Genomic DNA, 9,013 nt, shown 5'->3' on the forward strand with positions numbered 1-9,013 from the left:
AAAAAAAAAAAAAAAAAGCTCTAAATCTTTCACAGACCTTAAGGAGATCGTTTCTTCTTAAGAATTGCCCTTCTTGGCCAGAAGTTGTGCCTGGTTTTAGGAAACCAATGGTGGCCTACACCAGTCAGAAGAAGCTATGGCTCAATGGCTAGTCTGCTAATAACTTATCAGAATCCCAGAGGTATCTCTGTTATTTCCTAGGAGGACTCTGCTCAGCCCTTGAACCAGAGCCTCTAAATTTTCCCCCTTCTCACTTGGAACTGTCCTATTTTGCAGTCTTCAGGTATATTTCTTGCCATTCATGTATATTACAATATGAGCAGAATAATAGAATTAGGGCCAGGAATCCTGGGTTCCAGCTCTGGGTCTACCACCAATTAACCTCCATAGGCCTCAGCTTCTCATCAATGAAATAAAATGTGACTCTATGTCATCTCAACACCCCTTTAACCCATATTAAAGAGGTATCATTAGTTTACCCACCTTGGGAGTGATGACATACCAGGGCAAACCTCCAGTAGTCTTTGGCCAAAGTGAGACGAGATAGCTAGAGAAAATCTGGGTGGCAGGCAGACAGAGCGGGTCTTTCAGTAACAATGTAACAAACTCCCAGCAGGTCCCTCAGCTAGAGCTTAAGTACTCACTGCTGGGATTGAAAAACAACCAATCAGTTCACCAGAAGTGCCTACTTCCTGCCGATTGGTCCTTAGTACTGACCAATCAGAAACAGCTAGTGCAGACCAATCAGCTCACAACTAGAGCTAGCCAATCGGCTTGAACTCAGGGATATATAAGCGCCAGGTTGGGTCCTAGACTAGCAACCTCTCCTGGTTTCCTCTCACGGTGGGAGATTTTTCTGTTCTTTAAGTAAATTGTGCTGCCTGGTTTTTGTCTTTTTTTGGGGGCATGAGACAAGAGCTGCAGCGACCTGAAGAGCTGAAGAAGAGTGGTTGGAGCCGCGAGGTGCACTCCAGAGGCTGACTTGCCAGCTGATGGAACTGTGAACTGGGAGAGCTGCTGGAAGAAGGCGGGACTCGGTACCAGCAACACTCTCAGGGTCTGCCTTGCCAGCCCATCAGAGTCGATACTTCCCGGGTTAGGTTTACCAACCCCTTGAATGACCTCCTTTGGGGCTTCACTGGTCTACCCATTGAGCTGACACTCTAAGCCCAGGCTCACCTGAAAAATCCGCATCAAAAGGATGGTGGAATTTTGAGGCTGAAGATTGTCTCAGTAGAGGAGAGTAAGAATAGAAAAAAAACTTCCGTTTGTGGGCATAATTCTTATCTCAATATACTATGATGTCATCCAAATAGTATGGAACTATAATGACAGATGTGTAGACTAGTGGAACAGAATAGAGAGCCCAGTAACAAATTCATGCTTACACAGTCAAATGGTCTTTGACGAGGGTGTTGTTACTACACAAGGGAAAAGGGGTGTTGGAAAACCTGGATATCCACGTGCAAAAATGAAATTGGGTCCTCATCTTTCACCCCACACCGTCAGTTCAAAAGAGATTAAAGACTTAAACTAAGACTCAAAACTAAAATTCCCAGAAGAGAACTTGGGGACTTGGGGGGCAGGGAACCTTTATAATATCAATCTTGGCAACGATGTATTGACTATGACAGCAAAAGAAAAACACAGACGAGGGGAAGTACACCACACTAAAAATCTTCTGCACAGCAACGGAAACAACAGAATAAGAAGACAACTTAGAATTGTAGAAGATACTTGCAAATTGTATACTTGATAAGTTGATATTCAGAATATGTAAGGAATTCCCAAAACGCAATAGCAAAAAGCCCACAAATGATCTGATTAAAAATTGGGCAAAGAATTTGAATAGACATTTCTCCAAAAAGAAATGGTTAACAGGTAGATAATAAGATGTTCAATATCACTGATCAGGGAATGAAAGTCAAAATCACAATGAGGTGTCAACTCACACCTGTTGCAATGGACATTATAAAGAAAAATAGAAAATAACAAGTGATGACAAGAATGAAGACATGAGAGCCCTTGTGCCCTGTTAGTGAAAAGGCAAAATGGTTCATCCAGTATAGAACACAGTATAGAGATTCCTAAAAAATTAAAAGTGAAACTACCAGATGATCCAACGATCCTACTTCCATGTTTTTATACCAAAAAATTGAAATCAGGATCTCAAAAGATCTATTTGCACTCCCTTGTTCATTGCAGCGTTATTCACAGTAGCCAGGTGGTGGAAGCAACCTAAATATCCATTGATGAACAGATTAAGAAGATGTATTAGCGGGGAGCAGTGGCTCATGCTTATCATCCCAGCACTTTGGAGGGTGGAGACAAGAGGATTGCCTGAGCCCAGAGGCTTGAGACCAGAATGGGCAACTTGGGGAGACCCTGTCTCTACAAAAAATCAAAAAAGTTAGCCAGGCATGGTGGCGCGTGCCTGTAGTTCCAGGTGGTTGGAAGGCTGAGGCGGGAGGATTGCCTGAACCCAGCAGGTCGAGGCTGCGGTGGCTGTGAGCAAGCCCTTGCACTCCGGCCAGAGCCACAGAGTAAGACACTCCTACTCAAAAAAAAAAAGAAAAGGTGATGTGTTATATGTACTACAAAGGAATATCAGGAATATCATTCAGCCATTAAAAAGAAATTCCTATCATATGCTGCCACATGAATGAGTCTTTGAGGACATCATGCTAAGTAAAATAAACTAGTTGCAGTAAAACAAATACTGCTGATTCCATTTTGATGGGGGTATTTATAAAGTAGTTAAAATGATAAAAGTTGAAAGTAGAGTGGTGGTTGCCAGGGATGGGGGGGGATGGGGGATTTGGAATTGGAGAAGTTACTATTCGATTAATACAGTTTCAGTCATGGAAGTTGGAAACATTCTAAAGATCTGCTCTGCAATATCATGTTTGCAGTTAACAATACTGCACTATACACTTACAATTCGTTAAGAGGGTAAATCTAATGTTATGTGTTTTTTGTTCTACGATTTTCTTTCTTTTCTTTTCTTCTCTCTTTTTTTTTTTTTTGAACTGGAGTCTCACTGTTGCCCAGGCTGGTGTGCAGTGGCATGCTCACTGCCACTGCAGCCTCGACCTCCTGGGCTCAGGTAATCCTTGCACCTTAGCCTTCCAAGTAGACGGAACTACAGGTGTGTATCACCATGCCTGACTAACTTTTCTTGATTTATTGTAGAGACAAGGTTTCACCAAGTTGCCCGGGCTGGTCTCGAACACCTGGACTCAGGCAATCCTCTCACCTCCGCCTCCCAAAGTGCTGGGATGACAGGCATGAGCCACTGTGCTGGCCTGTTCCACATTTTTTTTTTTAAAAGCTCTATGAGCTCTTCTTAGAAATGAAGAGAATCTAAAATTAACCAAAAGAAGTCTGGGTTTCCAAGAAATGCTTACCTTTGTTGCACAACTCTACCAGTAGTGCTGCGTTGGTACAAGCAGTGGGAACAGCTGAGCAAACATCATTACAGTAACTTCTAATGATTGTGAGATCATCTTTTATAAAAGAAACAGCTCATATCCCTGGGGTCTCTGTGGACAGAATGTGTGCCTAGGAATTTGATCTTGGAATATATTAAAGAACAACTGTAGTTTCAAAGCTTCTGCCAGTTCTTTGTCTTTTTCCACAGTAAACTCTTAGAGCAATTGATTGCTTGTTTAGCTCAGCCCAAACGAACTTTTACATATGCAAAAGCAGGATCTCAGTCTCTTTTGGAATGGAGGGAGAGAGCCATGATCCTTCACATGAATGTGGAAGTAGTGCTCAGATCACCTGGTAGGAGGAAGGAGGGAGCAATTCAAATGACATAACAGAAGAGAGTAGGTAGGGCCCAAGAGAAGATTTCTGGGGCAGGGGATGAAATATCAATTATAAAATTCTTGCAGGCTGGGCTCGGTGGCTCAGCCTGTAATTCCAGCACTTTGGGAGGCCGAGGCGAGTGGATTGCCTGAGTCCACGGGTTCAAGACCAGCCCGTGCCACTTGGTGAGACCTTGTCTCTACAATAAAATAAAAAATTAGCTAGGCATGGTAGCACACACCTGTAGTTCCGGCTACTTGAAAGGCTGAGGTGGAAAGATCGCTGGAATCCAGCAGGTTGACTCTGGGGTGGCTGTGAGTGTGCCACTGCACTCTAGTCTGGGTGACAGAGTGAGACTCCAACTCAAAAAAAAAAAATTTTTTTTTTTTTTTTTTGCAATAGTAGTGTCTGACATTCAATTGCTGTTTCCTTCCTTGAACTGCCATTAACATGTCTCAGGAAATGGCCCCACCAGTCTGAACTCATTCCTCTGTACAGGCCTCTATCTGAGGGCGCTCTATCTGGGCAGTCTTTTCCAGGTCAATCTTTTCTACTATTATCTATTAGCCCCCTTTAATTAAAATATACCTGTCTTAGCTGGGCACGATGGCTCACACATGAAATCCCAGCACCTTGGAAGGCAGAAGCGAGAGGATTTCCTTTGCCCAAGGGTTCGAGACCATCCTGAGCAAATGGTAAGACCTCATCTCTACAATAAATAAAAAAATTTAGCCAGGCATGGTGGTACACACCTGTAGTTCCAGCTACTTGGAAGACAGAGATGGAAAGATCACCTGAGTCCAGCGGGTAGTGGCTGTGGTGGGTGTGAATGTGCCACTGCACTCCAGCCTGGGCAACAGAGTGTGATTACAACTTAAAAAATAAGTAAGTAATAAATAATAACAATAAAATAAATAGTAAAAATAAAATAAAATGTCTGTCTTGTGTCCTAGTTGTCCAAAGGTTGTATTTGCTATGCTTCACGTGATGCCAGGTGATGTCAACCCGCTGAAAAATAGGGTAGTCTAGGGCATGCAGTTCAATATGTAGCCCTTAGCTGCAGTGGCTATTGAGCACGTGAAATGTGACTAGGACGGATTAAGGAGAACTGTGAGTGTCCAAGACACACCAAATTGTGAAGACTGTGTGTGAGCAAAATGTAAAATTTTATACTGATTAATGCTGAAATGATAATATTTTGGATATATTGGTTTGAGTTGGAGTCTCACTCCGTTGCCCAGGCTGGAGTGCAGTGGCATGTTCATGGCCACCCCAGCATCAACCTGTCAGGCTCCAGTGATCTTTCCACCTCAGCCTTCCAAGTAGTCGGAACTACAGGTGTACGCTCCCATGACTAATTTTTTATTTATTGTAGAGACAGGGTCTTGCCAAGTTGCCCGGGCTGGTCTTGAACTTGTGGGCTCAGGCAATCCACTCACCTCAGCCTCCCAAAGTGCTGGGATTACAGGCTAAGCCACCAAGCCAGGCCATAAAGTATATTCTTAAGATTAATCTCACTGATTTATTTTATTGAGTTGGAATCTCACTCAATGCAGCAGCACACTCATGGCCATCACAGTGTTGACCCGCCAGGCTCCAGCTATCCTTCCACCTCAGCATTCTAAATAGCCAGAACTACAGGCATGTGCTACTGCACCAGGCTAAGTTTTTATTTTATTGTAGTGATGGGGGGGGGTCTCACTAAGTAGCCTGGACTGGTCTCAAACCCATGGGCTCAGGCAATCCACTCACCTTGGCCTCCCAAAGTGCTGGGATTACAGGCTGAGCCACTGAGTGTGGCCTCACTGATTTATTTTTACTTTATTAAATGTAGCTACTGGAAAATTGGAATTATGTGTGTTGCTCGCATTGCATTTCTCCTGGACGGTGATGGTCTGGATGAACGGGGGGGCAAGACCTGTCACTTAGGGTGCCTGCCAGACCACAACCCCTTCCATGGAAACTGCTGGGGAGGAAATTCTAGATCTTGTAACGTCACTCCTCCCACCCTGGCCATTTCCTCTAGCAGCTTCCCGGCAAAGAGTGCATGAGAATTGATATTTTTGACCTTTCTCGTAGCCAGAAAACATTTTATTTTACTCTCACATTTGATTCATATCTAATTTTTCACTCAGAATTTTGCATCATTGTTGTCAACTTGCCAATGTTGATTATTCTTTTCTTTTTTTTGAGTGGAGGATCTCACTCTGTCGCCCAGGCTAGAGTGCAGTGCCATGAACATGGCTCACCACAGCCTTGACTTTCTGTGCTCAGGTAATCTTTCCAACCTCAGCCTGCCAAGTAGCTGGGACTATAGGCACATGCCACCATGCTCAGCTAATTTTGTTTTTGTTTTTGTTTTTTTTGTGGAGGCAAGGTTTCACTGTGTTGCACAGGCTGAGCGAGATCCTCCTGCCTTGGCCTCCCAATGTGCGGTGATTATTGGAACTACAGGTGTGTGCCTCTATGCCTGGTTAATTTTGGCAGGATTTCCTTCTTTGAATCAGATTTATTATAGAGATGAGTTCTCTCCATATTGCCCAGTCTGGTCTTGAACCTGTGGGCTCAGGCAATCTTCTTGTCTTTGCCTCCCAAAGTGCTGGGATTACAGACATGTGTCACTGTACCCTATTTTATGTATAAAACATCTTCTGTTATCCTTCTGAAGATATTAATCATAGACTGTTTTTTTTTAAAGTTTTCTCTTTTTTTTGCATTATTGTGTTTCTCTTGAGTTTTGTGGATGTGTGTGTGTTTATTTTGATATCTGTTTTTGATGGAGTCTTTCCTCAAATGCCTAGAGACTTTCGACTGATCCTTCACACTTAAGAATAAGGCTTGAAAAGCTGACTATGAACTCTGTGGGTGAGGGTGGAGATGATCAGTGGGTGGGCTTTTCTGTGAGGTGACTGGCTGCCGAGCTTTGTGCTTGGAGACCTATGGATGTCAGTGCCTACATTTCTCCAGGGAATGCACCTTCACTTTTTTCTTTTTTTTTCCCCCAGAGGTGTACAGTTTATTATATTTTGCACTGTTTTAAATATTAGATTTAAAAATATATATTTAATTGAAAAATAAAAATTATATATATTCAAGGTGTAAAAGGTAATGACTTGATATATGTATATAGTTTAATGATTATCACATCAAAATTAATTAGCACATCTATCACCACTCAAAGTTACCACATGTGTATATGTTCATATGTATAGGGTATGTAAAAACTGCTCTTTTTTTAATCGATATTTTTTATTTTGATATTGTGGGGTACAGTTAAGAAAACTGCTCTTAACGAATTTTAAATAAATAATTCAGTATCAACTATAGTACCATGTTATATGTCAGATCCCCGGAACTTTATCTTACAACTGAAAATTTATACCCATAATCCTCCATCTTCCCAATCCTCTTTTCCACAAGGCCCTAGCAAACACCTTTCTCTTCTCTGCCTTTGTGAGTTCAACTTTTTTAGATTTCACATATAAATGAGATCATGTAGTATTTGTCTTTCTGTATCTGGATTATTTCACTTAGTATAATGTTCTCCAGGCTTATCTATGTGGTGAGTGGTAGGATTTCCTTCTTTGAATCAGATTTTTGACATACCTGTTTAATGTTTATGAATAACTTCAGCAACTCCAGATGAAAACTCGGGTAACTTTAGCAGGAACACAACTCAAAAGCATTATAATAATATTCAGTTTCCTTTATGATCTTTATTTTAGATATCAAGAATAATTCCTCAATAGTGCAGGCCTTGCTAGCAGATATTAAAAGCAGCTGAGCTGGGGGGGTGGGAGAAGTCATGCATCTGCCTCTTCAAAAATCCACAGGATACGGGCTGTTGATTGGTTAATAATGTCATGTGGGAGTGAGATCTTCCTGGAGGTCACAGGACCAGTAGAAAACTTCCTGGTAGTCCTGGGTCTGAGCAGGAGTTCACGTCCCCACTTTTTTTCTTTATGGGAAAGGTACGGATCTGACAGAGGAGGCAGGACACAGAAGAGACTTTCTCTGGGGGTAGATCAGTGGCAGGGTGGTGGGAGGAGGCTACTCTTCAACATGTAGGCTTTGATTTAATTTCCTTGCAAAAAAAATTTTTTTTTCCCTCTCACTCCTTTACTTTTCTATATCTGGAATTCTGTAGTCTTTCTTTTTCAACTTCTACAAAAAGCAAATAATGGTCCAATTTCCTTGAGAGGTGGAGTAAGTGGTGGGGGCAAAGGCATACGTGTCCCACTGCAGGGTGATTCAATCGGATCTCCCTGCAGACCCTCTCTGCCCTCTCCCCTTGCTGTCAGCCTCTCTTCTCACCACCACCTTCCGCAGTGCTGCAAGTGCTTCCAAGTTCTTTCTTTCTTTTCCCGGCTCCAAGTTCTGATTGTCTCTGAGAATTCATAGGACTACTTGACTTGTTCCTTGTCTTATATCTTCTCTACTATTTAGGTGAGCAAGTTCTTCTATGTTGTCTTGTCATTTCTATTTCCCATTCAGCATTTTCAATTCTCCATACTTTCTAGTGATATGCGGAAGTTCATCTTCACTTTTGCTCTTTTTCAAAATCTACTGTTTGATGTTGGCTTTAGCCCTGGCTTTTGAAAAGTCAAAAAGCCAAACACCTATTTCAGCATAATTTAGGTCACCTCTAAACCTATGCATGATCAATGATCAGGTGACGAAGTCATCATCATCATATCAAATGAGGTGTATGATCTTATTATGAACAAGACTAGTTCTTAAGACTTTTTGCTAATATCTGAATATTCATTTTAAAACATGTAGATGTAACTTGAGGTAGTGTACTTTATATATTTATCAAATTATCTCACTTCACTAAAATATATGAACATTCACTATTGTAAAAGCAAAATGCTTCAACAATTAGTTATCATAAAAAGTTAACAGGGGCCAGGCTCGGTGGCTCAGCCTGTAATCCCGTGCCTTTGGGAGGTTGAGGTGAGTGGATTGCCTGAGCCTGCGGGTTCGAGACCCGCCTGGGTAACTTGGCGAGACCTCATCTCTACAATAAATCAAAAATCAGCCAGGCGTGGTAGTATGTGCCTGTAGTTCCAGCTAGTTTGGAAGGCTGAGGCGGAAGGATCGCCGGAGCCCAGCAGGTCAAGGCTGCGGTGGCCGGGAGTGGCCACTGCACTCCAGTCTGGGAAACAGAGTGAGACTCCAACTTTAAAAAAAAAAAAAAAGT

The sequence above is a fragment of the Carlito syrichta genome, unplaced genomic scaffold (genome assembly GCF_000164805.1).
Source record: "Carlito syrichta isolate Samal-C Ts95f unplaced genomic scaffold, Tarsius_syrichta-2.0.1 Scaffold313468, whole genome shotgun sequence".
In the NCBI taxonomy this organism is placed as follows: domain Eukaryota; kingdom Metazoa; phylum Chordata; class Mammalia; order Primates; family Tarsiidae; genus Carlito; species Carlito syrichta.